General features: G+C 44.7%; 1 pseudogene; it reads left to right on the top strand.

Annotated features, from left to right (window-relative positions):
• LOC146797011 (H/ACA ribonucleoprotein complex subunit DKC1-like) overlaps window positions 1-20,282 on the top strand; it is a 74,998-nt pseudogene that overhangs the window by 38,109 nt on the left and 16,607 nt on the right.

Below are 20,282 nucleotides of genomic sequence, written 5' to 3' on the forward strand. Positions count from 1 at the left end.
ACATCAATCTTCATCATTCCATTGATTTGCTCATGGAGCATCATTTCTTCTTCTTTCTTCTTCCGGGATCTTGAACGAAAACCTTGATGTGGAATACACGATGTGGCACACATACCACAAATCGCTGGTCCACATTGTAGGCATAAACAACAACTGAAAAGCATAAGAAGGCCAATACCTAGGAAGGATAGAACTCTCCATCCCCAGGCTGATATCACACTCCAAAACCACCCGGACCACGTCCAAGTGCCTGGATTCTCGTGTATCTGGCTTACAATCTTATGAAGGCGTGTTATAGCTTTATATACAGATGGCGAATTTTCTGGTATGAATATGCAGCAGCTGGATCCGATGACCCTGCAAGCTCCGCCCCTATCGGCCAGGATGACGTCAAGGACAAGACGATTCTGGAGAACAACAATTCTCATCACTGATTGTTCCTCTGTCAGATTGCCTAGGGCGGCTATAGTCTCGTTTACTACAGCTTCAAGAGTCTTGGTGAGTCTGCGTATCAGCTTACTATTTGATATAGTACCTATATAGGGAAAGATACCTTTATTGAAATCTACATACTTGTCCCATGCTGTCTCAGTATAATCGACAACTGGGAGATCTCTCCGCTCTCTATTGTGTACTAAATGAACATCTCGATAATAATCAGGGGGAGCTAGGAAAACAGGTGGCAAAAGGAATGCTATGTAACAGGTACCATCCCAATCTAGAGGCAGACGCATATATGCCGTCTGACCACATATGAAGTAAGAATGGCGAGAAGCTCTAAATGAAGATTTACCTTGATCACTATATTCTACTGTAGTAACGCATTGGCTATGGCCCATATGTATGGAACCAACTTTTCTTACGCATAATTCACCCTTAACTGGAAATACTGACATAGTGGGCAGAATTAGTTCAACTTCGGATTTGACATTCAGAATCATAAGATTAGGCGTAAAATTACCTAATTTATACACTTCATTTTCTAAATCAGTTCCTGTTCTACTGAGGTGACCCTCCTTATTAGGGTGACAGACTTTGAATAAAACTAGATTCAGATTTCCCCATATCCAATGTTGTTGATAAACTGCTGTGTCTGGGTCTATGGAATTTAATAAACTAAACCATGCTCCACAGGAGCCATTGTGTGTGAACGGATGTGGAAAGAAAGGCAGAACTCCTTTGTTATTCTGATAGGGAGGAAGTCGGCCACACACCCAACAATTGGTCGCATTACTAGTCTGATGGGAATGATGTAACATACTAATGAATGTGTTATTGCGCAGCGCAAGTCTATAAGATAATTCATGTGGCGGTAGGTCACTAAAAGAATGTTCATCAGTTATATTGAAAACACGTTTAGAGATAGGATGATATATGTGCAAAATCATACTCGTAATAATTACTAAAATACTCAATAAAAACAAAATTAATAATGTCACAATACAGTGGTTACACAGTAATTTACAATAAGCATGTCGTTTCATTATGATTCTGGACTCTACATGATTCAGACCTAAGGGATACATGTCGGGACAGATTCAACCGCTTCACCTTGGAGAGGACTTAAACAATCAAATCGTCCGACAGTTTAGATCTGGACCTGAGTTTCTGTTTATAGAGTTCGGTGCTACTGGCCTCAGCCAAAGGTAGCTTTGAGTCAATGGGGGAAGACACACGGGCAGTACTGTCTGTGTCAGGAGGAAGTCCATGAAATTTTTTGACGTGACTCGAATGAATCCACCCTTTTCGTCCCTCGATCTTCACGGCTGTTCTTGTGGTCAACAGGACCAACTTGGGTGCTTTCCACCTGGGCTCCAATTGACTTTTCCTGTCGAAGTTTCTCACAAAGACAAGATTACCCGGAACAACGTCATGGGGTTTCGCCTCAGTGTTGTCGGGAAAGGCTGCAGCTACCTGTGAACGAGAAGATTGTAGTGCAGACATCAAGGAAGCCAGGTAATCTGTCAGCATATTACAGTCAACATCAGTTATTTTACGTGGTATAGGCGTCCCCCACATATTCGGTGGTCTACCAAAGATCACCTCATACGGGGATAGCCCTGTTCTAGAGTGTGCTACCATTCTCATGTAAAAGAGTGCAACTGGTAATGCTACTATCCAGTCGACACCTTTCTCTCTACATATTTTGGACAGTCTGATTTTCAGTGTCTGGTTATGTCTTTCTACGAGACCTGCTGCCTCGGGATGTCGGACGCAGTGGAATTTCCACTGATATCCCAACAAAAGTGAGACATGTTTCATTAATTCGGATGAGAAAGGCTGACCGTTATCTGAATATACAACACGTGGTAAACCGTACCGTGGGAAGAATTCTCGAACTAGCTGCTTGGCAGTAGTCGGGGCAGTGTAATCTGATACGGGATACGCCTCTGTCCAACGAGAGAGAGCGCAGACAACTACGAGGACATATTTGAATCCTCGACAACGTTCCATCTGAATATAATCCATCTGGAGGACTTCAAAAGGATGGTCAGGAGGCTGAAATCCACCCTGCTCTACGGGAACACTCTTTCCTGGATTAAACTGACAACATATCATACAGGTACGAACTTTTTGTTTAGCTGCTGCTCGTAAATGTTTGTTGAACCAAATGTGCTGAATGCTGTCTAGCATAGCCTTCTCTCCTAAATGTGCTGGACTGTGAACTGTAGCTATAATGGCTTGAACCATGGAATCAGGGAGAAACCATACAGATTTCTCCTTCGTCATCCATCCTTGATCTGTCTGGATCCCTCCTAGTTCAGTCCACTTCTTTATTTCTTCTGCTGTGGCATGTGTCTGTATGTCAATTACGTCAAGTGTGGGATCCTTAATTGTCATACACTGTGTTGGTGTCTGAACTATTGGCTTTGTCATGTCTAATGTGCGATTCTGAGCAGTCTGTTTAGCTGTTCTGTCAGCTAAATCATTGCCTTGAGAAATGGTATCAGTAACCTTCGTGTGTGCTTTACATTTCATAATCGATATAGCAGTGGGTAGATGTATTGCGTCTAACAAAGCATGAATGAGGGGCCCGTGCTGAATGTGGGCACCATGGGACGTTAAATAACCTCTCTCTCGCCACAGCACGCCGAAGTCGTGTACAACTCCGAATGCATAACGTGAGTCAGTGTATACATTAACTTTCTTATTTGTGGCTTGAATACAGGCTTGCGTTAGAGCAATAAGTTCTGCTGCTTGGGCTGACAGAGTATCTATACAATGTGTCTCAATAACTTCAGTGTCTGTTGTGACTGCATACGCGGCCACTAAATCTCCTGTACTTGCTCTCATGCATGATCCGTCTACATACAACGTCAGGTCTGGATCTAACAATGGAACGTCTGTCAAGTCTTGTCTAGGTTTCGTCTTTATTTCAATGATTTCAACACAATCATGAGCTAGTGGGTCTGTTCCAATTACAGGTAATAGTGTAGCAGGATTCAATGTATTACACCGTCGGATCTCTATGTGTGGTTGAAACAATGTCAGTTCATAACCGGTAAGTCTTGCTATGGTCAAGTGTTGCGTTTGTGTTCGGTTCACAAGAACCTCTACTGCATGTGGTACTTGAACTGTCAATGGGTGTCCTAATACTATGGCATCGCTTTGTCTGATTGCTAAAGCTGTCGCTGCCACTGATTTCAGGCATGCAGGCAAAGCCTGAGCTACGGGATCTAATGTACTGGAAAAATAAGCACATGGCTTGCGTGATCCTGCTTGATCCTGAGTAAGTACTGACAAGGCAGTACCTTCGCGTTCTGTAACAAAGAGTGTAAAAGGTTTGCTATAACATGGTGTTGCTAAAACAGGTGCTTGACATAAAGCTTCCTTTAGGCTTTCAAAAGCTTGTGTATGTTCCTGAGTCCAAGGGAGAACAGTCGATGTGGCTGCCTCCTGTGTGGTTAACTGAATGAGTGGTTTTGCTAGAAATGCGTACTGAGGGATCCACTGCCTACAATATGAAGTGAGGCCTATGAAAGCCCGCACCTCCTTTTGTGTCTGGGGTATTGACATGTTAGCAATTAACTGGATGCGATCTGGTGTAAGCTGCCTTCCCTCCTTGGACAGCGAGTGACCAAGATAAATAACTCGCTGAACACAGAATTGCAGCTTAGAAGGGGACACCTTGTGCCCCTTGTCGGCTAGAAAATGTAAAACTGTCAGAGAAGCTTTTTCACATTCTGGCTCGCTTCTCGCGGTGATCAGCAGATCATCGACATATTGAAGCAGTGCAGTATTGACTGGCATGTGGATACTGTCAAGTTCTCGTTTCAGTGCTTGGCTGTAAATGCTGGGGCTTTCTGTAAATCCTTGAGGAGCGCGTGAGAATTTAAAGCTGCGCCCATTTAAACTGAATCCGAACAAGTATTGGCTTTCCGGATCTATTGGGACGCTGAAGAAGGCATTCTTGAGATCAATTACAGTAAAAAATGTTGCTTCGGAATCAATTGCTGTCAACAATGATGATATATCAGGGACCACAGGGAATTGTGGTACAATACACTTGTTTAGTTCACGCAAATCAATAACCAATCGGTACACTGGTGGAGCAGTAGGATCAGTTCGTTTAAGAATCGGAATTATCGGTGAATTACATACATTGGAGTCTGTTTCTACAACTACTCCCTGGGCAATTAGCTCATCAATGATTTTCAACAAAGCCACTACAGCATCATGCGGTAACTTGTATTGTCGCATTCGTGGTAGTACCACTCCTGCTTTCAATGTAACTCGATAGGGTGTAATGTTCATGCAGCCAACATCCGTAGGGCCTTGTGCCCATAGATGTACTGGTAAAGTCTGTAGTCGGGGATCCATGTCTCTAGACACATAGTGACCTTTAAAATCACGCAAAAACAACCTTACTCCTTCCGGAGAACAACATATTATGGCTCCTAGTGCTTTCAGAGTCTTAATTCCTAACAAATTTTCTGGGCATGATTTAGTAAGCAATAAATCTGTAGTTCGTGTCAAAGGTCCTATCGTAAGTGGTAGAGGCTGTGATACTTCATTAACAATAGGTTTTCCTGAAAAACCAAGGGAAACATTTTGAGAGCCTGAGAGGGGTGCCCCTGGAACTTCACTACGTTTTATGGTTGTTCGACTTGCCCCTGTATCGAGTAAGAATTTTCTATCTTGACCTAATAATTCACTATGTACATAAGGTCCTTCTTGATCTACCGGAATCTCGATAAGCGGTAAGTCAACTTCCCTCTCTAGGCTGGTTCATGCGTAACGCTGATACTCAGGGTATTCATACTGTGCAGTCTGATACATTTGTTGTGTTGTGGTTTGTGTGGCAGTAGCAGGCAACGGTGGTGCAGCTGGCACAAACTGTATGGGTTGCTGTGAGGCTGGCATAGACTGTTGCTGAACTGGCACGGACTGTCCATGCTGCATAGCTCCTTGTTCATTCTGATCTTGTCTAACTAATCGTGGTCTCTCTTTTGCAATACCTGTAGCTATATTTCGTTTCAGGACTTGACAATCATGTACATAATGGCCTAGTTGTTTACAGTAATTGCAGGTTCCTTTTACAGGAACTGCAGAATCACCAGAATGTGTCACACCCTTTTTGTGACCATCTGCTGGTACTGTCTGAGAAACTAGCATTTTCATTTTTGTATCCTTCATGCGTCTATGCTCGTGTTCTTGTTCATCCCTAATTCTATTGTGATGATACTGTAACATTTGTAGCATTTGCGACGGAGTGTTACTTTGCCAGGTACTCTCGAATTTCAATATTCTATTCTTCACTGGAGGCAATGCATTTTCCACTAATTTTGTCACAAATAGATGTGGATATGAGTCACTACTTGCTTTTATACCACTATTTATACCAAAACATTTTTCAAATCGAGCATAATAATCACTTGTGTCTTCATCTTGCTTTTGTTTACAGGCTGTGATTGCACCCCAATCTTCCTTTTTTGTAGTTAATAAACGTGGCAGTACCTGTACTAGTAAACCTGGTAATAGTTTAACTTTATCCCCGAGCCCCGAACCTGCAGCTCGGCTTCTTTCTTCCTCTGCTAATGCTGTCCAGTCTATCTTTTGGTCTCCCACTTCCCACTCTTTTTCTTTCAGTTTTTCATATATGCCAGCAGGCAAAAGCACCTTTAATATCGTCATAATATCAGGAAAGGTGTACTCTCCCATCAGTAACATGTCTTTAATTTCTCGGTGGAAACCCGCTGGGTCTTTGTCATGACTAGGTACTACTTTTTTCATTTCTAATAATTCCATTTTTGATATGGGTGTGTAAACAAATACACGGTGAAACTCATTGTCTTCGCCTTTTATTGGGTGCACTTCCCGTAAAGGATTTTGTCTATCCATGTAGTACGGTGCTCTTTCTCTGGGGGGCAGGGAGAGCGAATCTGGATTTACAAAAAGGACGTACTGTTTACGTGACACTAATATCTCTTTAATTAGCTTGTTACTAGAACCTCTCCATCTGTTCGTGAGTAGTTCCGTTAATATATCAGGTAAAGGACCAGGGTCAGCATGTTGGCTCTTATATAATATGAGGAGTTGCTGAATCATATAGATTCCAGCTAAACGTTGTTCATCTGTACTGAGGTTGAGAAACGTGTGTGCTACGGTCTCATCACCGTATTTTTCAGGACTAACAATCCAATGAACGGCTGATCTGGCTAATTCTTGCTCATCCATGGAATCGAGGAGGTGGTAACCTCTTCGTTCTCGTAGTATTTTGTCTGCGGCTTGAAACAAATGTTCAGGAGATTTCAGATTTATTACAGGCGTCGGATACGTTCTGCTATTATTTGGACATACAGAGTGTATTGGATCAGAAAAACATCTAGTATTTTCACAAGATCTTCCTCTGCCTACATAGGCTATGGTCTCTGACTGTCTTGCGGAATTCCCTGATTCGGACACTTCGTCTTGCTCAAACTCGTCTGTTCCCAATCTCTCTTCATGAATACGCTCTATTTCTTTACGTATTTTTCGGCACATGGCTATTATACAATTTTGCTTATCGTGTCTCCCTTCTGATATATTCTGACTCCATCTTGTAAGAATAAGCATTGCATTCCGGTCTACCCCCGGACGATCTTGATTTCTGATCACACAGTTTATGAGGAAACGTAACAGTTCCCCCTGTATCTCTACTTTCTGGAATTCCATAGCTCTGTTAATACATCCTGGATCTCGTCCTGTTTGAACAAAATGATATATGTTATCCAGATGCGTAGTCATTCCTGGTAACCTTGCTAAATACTCTGCGGCTCGTCTGATACGTAATGATGCCAGGACCATTTCGTCCTCTTTACCAACCACCGGGTCATATCTACAATTTACAAGGAGTTCCTTAAGCGTACGTTCATTTACGAACTTAGGTGTACGTGAATGTGCTGACTCTTGAAAGACAAGTTTATTTATTCTAGGTGGTGTAAAAGTACTGCTAGCACCTCCCGTGGCCCCATCTGGGGCGTCGGGTGTGAATGGGTTCGTCGAACGTGACACAGCAACTATGGGTGTTGATACCCCTGTAGAGTCGACTGCGGAGACAGATGCGGAAACAGATGTGCTTGCCGAAGCTTGTATCGGGACTTGCTGTTGCACGGGGACAGATACCTGATCCTGACGTTGAACCCCTCCGCCAGACGGTCTATGTGGTGTGGCGTTAGCATACTCGGGAGCTGCATCGTCTAGATATGAGGAAAGAAAAACATCTTCTGCGGTTCTGGGATGCCCCTTTGGATGTACCTTAATTGGAAATAATGGGGGTGGCAAGTCTTTTGGCACCTCCGTAACAGCCTTAGGTAGTCCTTCGGCTAGAAGGGGATACATACCATTCATAAGAGCATTTCTTTGTCTATTTACTTGTTCTGATTTCACTCGGATACCTTCCTCAATTAATAGATTTTCTTGAACTTTATTTGAACTTTCTTTACTCCTCTCTTCTTGTCTACGTGCTTTTTCTGTTCGTCTATGAGATTCTTTACGCCATAACTCAACAGCGTCTTTCTGTGACTGTCTGACCTTTCTTTTCCATAACTCTTCCTCCACTTTCATGATGCACTCTGCATCCCAGGTTCCCGCTATGGGCCACCTTTGACTTTCCGGTAATCCTTTGGTATAATCTACCCATAGATCAAGAAACAATATGGCATCTAAGCCATGTTTATGGTACATGAAATGTCCTGGAGTGTCTCTAGGAGGAATAGGAACTGCTTCTTCAAGCACCCCTTTTCTGGTAGTAATCTGTCTTAACTTCGAGAAGAGCGGCATATTGACAACTGACCTGATACTTACTCTTGAACTTACTTAATACGAGAAACACAATAATGAACAGTGAACAATGAACAGTCATTCATACCACAATATGCAAGACATTTTCTGAATACTTTAAACATTAAACATTAAACATTATAACAATGATCGACAATGATGACAGTCTGCCTAACTAATCACCACGCTGAATTCTTGACAATAACTGAATACTTCGGAATACTTGATATACTGCTAAACAGTACATATACACTGCTAAACAGTGCAGACCGGATTTGTGTACCCAAATCCGTCTTGACCGGCACAACCTATGTGCGCGTCAACACGCCTCCCCGGCGATGGTACTCACCGAGTAGCTCCTTGAAACGGAAGGCCTCAGAGAATGGACAGGACTCGATAACTGCGGACATCGGACCCTCTGGACGTCGGAATTTCGGAAAACCTGGTGGGCCTCTGTATACCTCGGATCTTGCTCTCTCAGCTAGGCTCTGGTCGGGATACTTCGCACTTCTCACCGCCTCGTCTGGGTTGATCGCAGCCTCAGTCGCCCCCGCTTGACCGGAGGGAGCTTACAGGAAATCCTGCTGGTACGCGTTTATGGTCCGTCCAGCTGTGGCAGGAGACCGGGCCTGCAACGCACCGCCGGCGCGTGAGATGAGAAAGTGTCCCTGTTCGGGCGCCATTATGTGGTAAATAAAATAAATATTACCGGACTGAATTTCATGCGGAATCTTAAATTAAAGTAAATAGCTCAAAATAACAAGAGGCAGAATCCGTGGTATAAGAGGTTTTCTAATGGGCTTTATTCCATTCAAAATGGCCGACTCGAGTCGCGGCCCTCAGGTTCCGTCACCACGAAGGTTCAGGAAGTGAAGTACAATAATTTATTAACAGACATGTATTTTTATAATAAGTACATTACAATGAAACGAATGTAGAAGGCGTAACATTTGATAAGAAAAATGACGTGACAGTGACATAATCGAAACTAGGCGTAATAAGGAATAAAAGAAACATGATTGGTTAGAATTATCAGACATAGGTGGATCTATAAGATAATACTTGGCATAGATGCGCGCGCGGCAGCATGACGTGTAATTGACGTGCAACTAGGGGGTGAAGGGGACTTGACATTTAGCTCTACATGTGGAGACGAGAAGTCTGGGGTCAAGTCAACCTAATCCCAAATCATATCTAACATCCTATGTTTAAAGAACTATGTTATCCACAAGGAAGAGACTCTCGGACAGAATCTATTCTATACTGACTGTGTGCGTGTACAAGCGTCTAAGTGTCTATATGAGATGCGAGGGGCAGAAAACTTTCCATGGCAACAGGGCTATGAATCACTTGCAGGAGGACGGAAAGGCTGAGTCCTTTGCTTGTGAGCTAAAGGAAATGTTTACCTAAATCACTGGACAGGAATGCATCGGCTGAAGAGCAAAATAGATAATTCGAAGGTGAAATACAACTTCTTGGCAGACAGGCGAAAACTGGCCGAGGCAGGCACCGTTAGCTGCACAGGGAGTAGGACAAAGTTCATGGATACAGATGCGAGCTCAAGCTGAAGCTGTCAGAGACAGAGAGCAGGGAAAGGCTTGAGGACAGAATCGGGCCTACTCGCCTGAACTGTAAAAATGGAGTAACTTAGCCATATAAAGTCGGTGGCCTTTCATACTTAGGAATCGAATATCCAGCCCATTGATGGCGGATCTGACAGAGAACATGTTAACGGTAGACACACATATGTTTGCGTCTTAGAAACTGGAACTGGAGGGAACATACATGTACTTGTAACATGCATATAGAACCGTTGGGGTCCAAGATAGGGGACATAACTGATCAGGAAAATCCACATTTCCACACCCCTGCCAACACTTCCGGTGGCAGCACCAACACAATTACCAGCCACCACCTTCCTACAAGTGCGACAATTCAGACTATTCCCAGCCCCCAACGCTATAAGAATGGCGCGTGCAGGGGGTGTCATTCTTTCATATTGACGTATTAAACATTGTTGTGCTACTGCCACACTTCCGGTTTCTTTACCTCACTCCTGAACGTTCTTCATTCTTGCTTTCCCACTTTGCCCTGTTTTCCCTACTTCCCTCCTTACTTTTTCTCCCTTCTCCCTCTCTTTAAGGTCTGATGATGAAACTCGGGTCCTGGTCCCCAAAGGTGAGAGCCGCTGCCCTCCCACCGCCTGGGACCCCCACACAAATGGTTGCGTTGTGTTCGTGTGCCAACCTCTTCAGACCCCTGACACTTCGGTGGAGCAACGCTTTATAACTGACCATTAACACAGCATAAGACAACTCCACAAAGCTCCCACCCTGCGCAGCAAGGCCTCGGGGTTCCCGCGGGCCCCTCCCCCCACGAATCAATGCCCGCAAACTAGGGCGCCCACCTGACTCGAGGCCCGGAGGAAGGCTGTCTCGGAAGCAGGTGGCTGGCGCGCAGAGGCTTCACCGATCCTGGCAGGAGCTCCCGGAGGGGCCGTTCTAGTTCCAGGCGCTGCGCACACCTTGCAGCACACAACCAGCCGCACAGGAGGGGCGGCGGCAGAAGGGCCGGTCTGTTCACCGGAGAGACCACCGCCATCTTCAGGGTCACCCGGCAGCCGGCTGCGCCACCTGCCTGAATGTGCCCCCCTGGCACAGACCGCACACGGGTTCTTTGTCAAAGAAAGATTGAAGAACATTGTTTACGCACAACAAAGCGTGAATAAAGTAATTTACTGAAACACAATCCTGCTTTTGTTTAATCTCAGTGAGTGTATTGTTGCAGGAATAATCCAAAATTATCGCTCTCTTCACAAAGGATATTATTACTTTGCAAAGTCAGGCTTTCTTAACATTCTGTGTTATTAACAATGCGCCGGGCTGCAGTTCTGTGTTTCCAGTTATTGTGTGAACCCCGCCCCCGCCCACCGTGCTCCCCCACTACACCCGCGAGCAGAGTTTCCGCTCTCGGCGCTTCTGCCGCCTTCTTTTATTACTCTTGGCTTCTGTAAGCTTTATTGTAGTGCCTTGTGCTTGTTGCGCACTGCCTGCTGCTCGCGCTTTCGTTCAGTTGTGTGGTCGGGAGCTGGCGCCAAGCAGGGCAGCGGGTAGTAATTACCCTGCTGGAGTGAGTGGTCCTTTCAGAAGGAGGTTGCCTGAGGCTTGGGTAGGGAAGGGTGCGGAGAGGACGGGGGTTGTTAAGTTTTATCAATTCATAGTGCTGTAAAGCACGAACCAGGCCCCCAAGGGCTTCGAGGCACTGTAAAGTAGAGGAGTTTGGGAAACCACGGATAACCCGGAGGCACTCAAGGGGTCAAGAGGGTGGTGTATGCCCTAATGCCCCTAGCGGCACATCTGTAATATAAGCGAGAGTGGTACAGTCCAGGCGACATACCATAGCATAGATAACCCTCGAATCTCATTGAATATTCATCATACAACATAAGCTCCAAGCAAGCCCTCATTTATTCACCAACCATGGTAAGAAAAGGGCCCCTTTATGCAGTGTCCAGTGAAAGCGTTATTGTTGACGCCTCTGCCATGACAATTAAAATGGTTACTCTAAAAAGTATAGGAACTGAGGCATAAACAGATATAACTGGATATAATCCGATAATTCATTTTGACCATTTTGGAATCTTTATACCATCTGTCTTACTGGATTGTGTACAAGAATAGATTGCTTGAACATAAAACGCCCTGATGAAGTTCGCTGTTCGAGCGAAACGCGTTGGCTGAGGCTGTGATTGTACTCTTTTGTGTGACATCAAGGACTTTGGGAAGAAAAATAAAGACACAAGAAAATATTTTGAATTATTCCCTTTGGGCTGATTGACTTTGGATGCATGTCTGTGTTTGGGAAGTCATGTCGAGTCAGAGGCGGTGCCACGCTTTTGTAGAGGTTTCCTCGCGCTGTCTTGGTGCGCCTGTTTCCTGACCAACCTCAGGATCAGACAAGTGGAATTTACCAGGATTCAGAGTTTATCACGAACATTTATTAGATACCAGGACTTGTGCCGCTGCTGTAGTAACTGAACTCACGCAGAAAACGCATCTTGGGTCATTCCAAAGTGTGACATGTTTCTGGATGCTAACGGTGGGAAATCTGTTCTGGTGCAGGTCTAACTGCAGCTCTCAGAAGTAACTGGATAATTAATTTCCTGTCTGAATGTGGCTAGTGTGACATTAATCAAATGCTTAAATACAAAAGAAGGTGAGGGGGGAGGGGGCGGATTAGTGTCCCTGATGGGTTGAAGTGCGTCACCGGAAAGGCTCCACCTGAAACAGGATCACCCCAGGGCTCCCTATTTCTGTTTTGCTTAATTTATGCAGCACTTTCTGAGCTGTTTGGTTTCATCTCCCAAGATGGGATCTACATCCTGGTAACTGACAGTATCCTAGATACAAACTCTAAGCCAAGCCGCCCATCAACGTGCAGCTCGCTGTTTGTCTACAGGCAAGATGGCCAGATAGAACCACCACGGGTGTATTTCAATTCACCCAACAGGAGAAACAGCAACCCACATGGGCTCAAAAGTGTAAATTATCGACACTGGTCACCACGTCTCAGCAACTCTATCCAGAGGATTGTGTTCTGCTGCCGGTGGGAATGCTTGCTTGGCTGCCCCATCAGTAGTTGTACCCCTTCTGGTCTGATATTGTTTGCTTGGCTGGTCAGGCTGTAAATATCTTCATCTCACCTAGTTCTGTTAGCTTGCCCTGCCAGTTTGAAATTATCCCCAGTCATGACCAGTATCCTTGGTTTGCTGGCAAACACCCTCAGTCGGACCTCGAATTATTTGCTAGGCTGGTCAGCCTCTAGTTATGTCCAATGTGGTCTGGTATTGTTTGCTTTGCTGGCCAACATGTAATTATATTGTCAGAAACTCTTTCAGAGGACCACGGGTCGAGCAGGAGCTACTGGGCCCAACCATGTGGGTTGAGGCCTTTGACTCCTGATGTGCCGAGGTCTGTCCTACTATGGATCCTGAGCAACTGGGCCAAGTTCACCTTAAGCACGTGACTTTCTGTGGTAGCACGGGTCGAGCAGTCCAAGGCTTCTTGCGGAGGTAGACACGGGGGTGAACATAGCCTCACAACTCAAAATGCGTTCAGCAACAGCAATAAATGAATGTCCCATGAAATACTTGCTTTTATGAAAAAAGGAATATATATATATATATATATATATATATATATATTCACTGAAAAAAACATAGGTTTCAGGGGCGTTATAATTAGCTGGACTTTTCACTCGTACAAAACCATAGAAATTCCCCCGTTATAGTTAGTTCAGCTAACTATAACTCGCGCGCCCGCAATGCACTGCTGATGATGTCACATATTACATCACTCATGATATGGTCAGTGACATCACTCATGACATCACTGATGACATCTCAAATGACATCACTGATGACATCACTGATGACATCATCCAGTGAATGTGTTTTTCTAAAAATTACGTATGTTTTATATATGTATATCTCAAGGTCGATGGAAGAATAAATGGGTATATAAGTGTCTAAATGGATGATTTGTTTTTGAAAAATTGATTGTATTACTGACTGATTAAGTGTAGGTTATTAGTTGGTTTTTTGAGTATCAGTATAAGTGTCTGATGTCTGTATGGTTCGGTGGGGGGTATTACGTAGTGCATAGGTGCATGAATGAGTGACTCACTGTATGTATGTGTTGAAGACAGCATGTGTGCAGGACTGTATGGGTGGATGAGTGTGTGCATGGGTGTGTTAGTGAGCGAATGACTGTCTCAATAGTGTCTCTATGAGTAACTACATATGTTTTAAACTAGTATATGTGACTATTGGTGTATATAAGTGAGTATATGTGAGAGTGAGAGATTGAAAGAGTTCCTGTATGAATAAGTATGTGTTTCTATAAGTGATTGTTAAAAAGACTAAGTATGTGTAAGTTTCTGTAGAAGTAAGTGTGGTGGTGTGTGTATAACTGTATATGCAAGTAAACGGATGTTTGATTCTTTATTAGCATGAGTGACTATGTGTGTGAGTAACTTTATGGATGAGTGGCGTTGTGTAACAGAATGTATAGGTGTATGAGTACATATGATGAGTGACTGTATAGGACTGTTGGTGAATGAGTGGATGTGGATCTTACAATTACTGAATAGGTTGTTGTAACTGGTATTGGTATGTCCATTGTTTTGAAAATTTTAATTTCTATTTTTGAATGTGTGTATCAAAGGTTATATTAGGGGGAGAGGAGGTCTGCCACTCTATCACAAGGATGATGTCATCAGTGATGTCATCAGTGATGTCATGAGTGATGTCACTGACCATGTCACGAGTGATGTAATATGTGACGTCATCAGCAGTGCATTGCGGGCGCGCGCGAGTTATAGTTAGCTGAACTAACTATAACGGGGGAATTTCTATGGTTTTGTACAAGTGAAAAGTCCAGCTAACTATAACGCCCCTGAAACCTATGGTTTTTTCAGTGAATTTCTAAGGTTTTTTAAATGCTAATTCCTAGCTATAACGTGCCTGAAACCTATGTTTTTTTCAGTGAATTTCAAAGGTTTTTTAAATGCTAATTTCTAGCTATGCCTACAGAGATAGGACATGTGAAGAAAGAAGGAAAAACGCACAGAAAGAAAAAAAAGAAATGCAGAAAGAAGCAACAGAAGTCCTCAAAGACGAAGAAAAGTGCAGGAAGAAGTATAACATGCAGAAAGAACAAACAGAAGAGCAGAAACAAGCCTTGTTGCAAAATCATCCTGTACCCTCAACTTTTTCAGACGGATACTGGTGGTAACTGAGTCTGACTAACCAGTCCTAGAGCCAGTGCTATGTTAAAAGACACTCAGAATACAGTGAAAACACCTACATACACTAGGGCACACTATGTGTTGGGGTCCCCCTGTGATTAGCATGACCTCCTCTATAAGCCCCTAGTATATAATAGGGCAGGGGATTAAAACTACCTCTTAAAACGCACCACAGGGCGTGTTTGAACACCTCACCTCATGCCCCGTCCCCTCCCTTCCCCACTGTGTAAACACGCCCTGTAGCCGTTTTAAGTTGGGAGATTAAGTCCACTTGAATGCTGAGGGTCACTAGGGTCCAACTAGACCACTAGGTACCTCCAGTAAGCGCCACAGAGCTGCGTTGCAGAGAGGTGTAAAAAGTGGCACGGCCTGCACCACCTCTCTGCAACGCAGAGCAGTGGTGCTTACTGGAAGCACCTGGTGGGCTAGTTGGACCCCAGGGTCCCTCAGGATTGAAAGGGAATTATTTCCCCAACTTAAAAACGCGCCACAGGGCCTGTGGGCGTTCTGAGTTGAGAGATTAAGTCCCCTTGAATCCTAAGGGTCCCTAGGGTCAAACTAGCCCACTAGGTACCTCCAGTAAGCGCCACAGAGCTGCGTTGCATGGAGGTGTAAACAGGGGCGTGGCCTCAGAACACCTGTCTGCAACGCAGCTCCCTGGCGCATACTGGAGATACCTGTTGGGCAAGTTGGCCCTCAGGGACCCTCAGTATTGAAGGGGAATTAATTCCTCAACCTACAACTGGCCATGGGACGCGTTTGCAGAGTGCTGCAAGGAGGGGGCGTGGCCTCCGGTGCGATGCCGGTCTTTTATTTCAGGGGTGTGGAATTTTCCAAATAATCTAGTTGTCCAAGGGACAAAATGCCACTGAGATCTACATGTCCTGTAAAATCCACTTGTCCCACCTACCCCCGTTCCACATCAAACCTAAGGGCTCCGGCTGACAGAGAAACATTAATATATTTTTGCTTTATTAAAATCAGTAAACCATTGAATGCTGTGCAATAATAATGCTAAAGGAAAACTTGTCAAGTGATATTATCGCGTCCCTGCACCCCTGCGCCCCCTTCCCTTAACCCTAACGGCAATTCTTTTATTTCTATACCCCTTTTTCCCCATTTTTTTTGGCTGTGTATTTATTCCCACAAAATACGTACATTTCAAACCATACGTAATGTACTAATTTACCGTCACCCTTGGCTGTGTATTTATTCCCACAAAATACATACATTTCAAACCATACGTAATGTACTAATTTACCGTCACCCTTGTAAAAACGTATGGGTGGGATATAAAAGGTGTCAGCCAGCGTGCCTCCTGCCATTTCCCCCTCACTTTTGCAGCTGGCCAGACGTGAGCCCTACGTTCCTTGCGAATCGGTAAGTTGTATCGAAAAAGAAACAGCAAAGTTGGGAGCTTCCTTTAATAATAAGAATCGTTTTTTCGCCAAATGTACCCTCTTTGCAACATTAATCAATTGTGTAATGTATATTTGTCGGTGTGTTTACGCAGTTATGGGCTGAAAGTTAATAGCTCACTATTCTATATTAGGACTTTAAGTTATAAATTGCAAGTCACCAACGGATGTCTCTTTTGAAAGCATTAATCTGCAGATCTGTTCCCATCCTATGCACTCTGTAATCGACTTCGTACATGTTCTTTGCAGCAGGCATATTAACCGTCTGCACTAACTTCACCGAGGTCACAACCTCAACTATACAAAACACGGATCTTTTCGCCAAATGTACCCTCTTTGCAACATTAATCAATTTTGTAATGTATATTTGTCGGTGTGTTTATGCAGTTCTGGGCTGAAAGTTAATAGTTCACTATTCTATATTAGGACTTTAAGTTATAAATTGCAAGTCACCAACGGATGTCTCTTTTGAAAGCATTAATCTGCAGATCTGTTTCTATCCTATGCACTCTGTAATCGACTTCTAATTTCTAATTTCTAATTTAAAACATTTATAAAGCGCAGCGTGCACCGAACGGTTTCTTGGCGCTAGTGGAGGGGATTGGCTATAGAGACATGTTCTTTGCAGCAGGCATATTAACACTCTGCACTAACTTCACCGAGGTCACAACCTCAACTATACAAAACACGGATCTCTTTCCAGGATGGTAATTCATCACACAAGTTTCCTACACATTTCTGTGAGGCCTGGTAATTGCCGGTGGAAAGAAACGCTGCAGCAGGTGCTTCGAAAGCTTTTAGTGCTGGCTGCGCCGTGTGCGACAATGTTTTTTTGCCCATAAGCCAAAGTAGTGAAAGTGTAGGAGTCACATGTCACCCATACTGGTAGGCAGTAGTTTAAGAGTGCTTGGTGTGGAGAAGCACAAACGCAGAGTCGAAAAAGAAACAGCAAAGTTGGGAGCTTCCTTTAATAATAAGAATCGTTTTTTCGCCAAATGTACCCTCTTTGCAACATTAATCAATTTTGTAATGTATATTTGTCGGTGTGTTTATGCAGTTCTGGGCTGAAAGTTAATAGTTCACTATTCTATATTAGGACTTTAAGTTATAAATTGCAAGTCACCAACGGATGTCTCTTTTGAAAGCATTAATCTGCAGATCTGTTTCCATCTGCGGTATGAAGGCTCCGGACCCGCGATGTTAAACCCGCGTTGCGATGGCAGCGCGTGAATCTGACTTCGTTGTAATGGGTGTTTCCCCCATGAAGCGGTGGTAGCGCAGCGCGCCTGCTTGCGATACGCTTTTTTGACGTCCTCATCTGAGGCGCCGAGGCGGGCCAGGCCTAGGCTTTTGTACTAATTAATCTACCCACGCACGGTTGCTAAAAATATAAATAAAAGAAAATCGCAGCACCTCCGTCACAATATCACACAATTCAAGCGGGCAAAACTGCTTATCTTACCTGAATGCTTATTGCAAGCCTCGTGGCGGCCACGGACTACTGCTTGCAGAGGCTGAGTGATGTTTCACTTCCCCAGCCAATCACTGGCTAGAGCCCAGTCATGGGCTGCTAGCCAATCAGATGCCGCCAAAGGCTCTCTGCAAGCTTCGGATTGGCTGTGAGCCCCAGAGTGCCCACAGCCTGTTGTTTTAACGTGATTAAAACGTGATTAATGTCTACATGTCCGTCGGACATAAATAGACAATAAATCTTCTTGCCCGTCAATATAAACAACATGGTTCGGGCGTCGGGCAATATGATTCCCCCACCCCTGTTTCTCTCAAACATGGTTCGTGATATCACAGCAGAAGGCTTTTTCACATGGTAAAATCACCTTAGAACACACCACAATTCCTAAAATTAGTATGGTACCATCAAGAAATGATTTATAATGTAACTAAAGTCTTAAAACCTTCTATTAACTGCAATGCTTTTTAATGAGGTGCTATCATGTATATTGGTCCCAAGATGGCTGCCAACACTTCTTGGATGAAGTACTGACAGCCAATCAGATCTCACGATGAGATGTGTGGTTAGGCTCCGCCCAGATATGTATATGATTTTACTTTTGATTTTCTCAGGAACTACTGAACAGATTGACACCATATATGCAAAAGGCACATGCCTGACCTGAGGACTACCTCTTTGCCAAATTTCAAGTAATTCTGTTCAGCCGTTCGGGCTGTACCTTGGACTAAAGATCCCTATGGAAAATTGCATGGGGAAAACGCGTTTTGGGACCCCCCTTTTTTCTCAGCCCCCGCTTGACGAATCCCCCCGAGACTTTCAGGGTAGGAGCTGAGCGGAGCGCCCCACCTATTTTGACAATTTCACGAGGATTCGACAACCGGCGCCAAACTTATTCCAAATAGAATGTTGCGGATTTCCTATGGAAACACGGTCCTAACTATAACTATCTACTGGCTAGCTACTGAATATATATATATATATATACGACCACAAAGTAAAATACATTCTTCAGAAACATTACACACAGTCCCCCAAGGTCAGGGCTCTAGTGTTTTTATAGGCAGATCTCTGAGTTCCACTGCCCTTTTATTGGTGGTTATTCCCCATTCAGTATAGGTGACATTCAGGTTAAGCCCCACTAAGAGTTTGAGTCTCAGAAGTCCCGCTCTGACTCTACTAAAGTCAAAAGTGTTCCAGCAGAGAAAGCGCTATATGGCAGGCAAGTCCCCTTGTGCTCTTTTCTGGCCCGTAAATCAGTTGTATCTCCATCAGCAAGACCTGCGCCACCCTAGTCTTTGAGTGCTCCCCCTATGCGGGCACTACAATGGCTGTCTCAGGTAAGTTGCTCACATGTGGTCTGGGACGGGTAGCGGTTGAGTGGACTCGAGTTCCTCACATGTGGACCTGCGGAGGCAGCAGCCAGGGGGGTCCCAGATGTTCCTCTTATGGTTAGTAAGTTTCTCGAGTTCCGCCCCACAGAAGGGGGTGGGGGGCTTGGGGGTTGCGGCAATCCTGGTGCTGGTCCCTAGTCATGGGTTGGGGTCACTCAAGTCACTACTGTGACCTCCTCATGACAATGATCTCCACCAGACCACGCTCCTTCCCTTGTCCCAGTCGCCCCCTCTGTCATAGGGGGTCACCGTTCCTCCTCTGTACATGGGCGATGGCACATTTGGCACAGCAGCAATCTTCACGGCCGCTCCACCTGAAATATGGGGTCGCTGACTTAGCTCCGCAACTGGCAAATTGGGTTATCGATTTACAACCTGCACACGGACAATGACCCAATCACTGCAGCAGTGGCTCACTTCACGGCAGCCGTCCTCTGGCATATGGTGTTCATCGACTATACCCTGCACATGGGCAACAACATGATTGGTGCAACAGCGCCTCCTCACACCTCGCTACACAGACTCAGATCCCCAATTGTACCTTGCTCCCTCCAGCACTCTCCTCTTCCTCACAGTGCACACTGGTCTTGGGAAGCAGTTATGTGCTGCTGCTCCACGCTCCAGGGCCTGGTGGTCTTGGATTCCCTGGGTAATATCCCCTCTCTCAGCTGGGAGGCCAGCAGGCCTTGGTCCCCACTCCTGGTCCCAGGCAGAAGTCTTGCAGAGCTTCGCCTCCTCTCACAGCCTGACTTACTGCTTGACAGGCGACATTTTTGGGAGCCTCAAGATCCCCTTCTCATGGTCCATTTCTAGACAGCCAATGTGATTTAGAGTCTGAGTCTTGGAAGTTTATGATGGGGGTCGGCTTCCTTTTGAAGTGCCCTCTCCTCTCCTCTGCCCCTCATCCAGGAAGCAATCTGACACAGCTGGAGC

Source organism: Triturus cristatus, chromosome 10 (genome assembly GCF_964204655.1).
Source record: "Triturus cristatus chromosome 10, aTriCri1.1, whole genome shotgun sequence".
In the NCBI taxonomy this organism is placed as follows: Eukaryota; Metazoa; Chordata; class Amphibia; order Caudata; family Salamandridae; genus Triturus; species Triturus cristatus.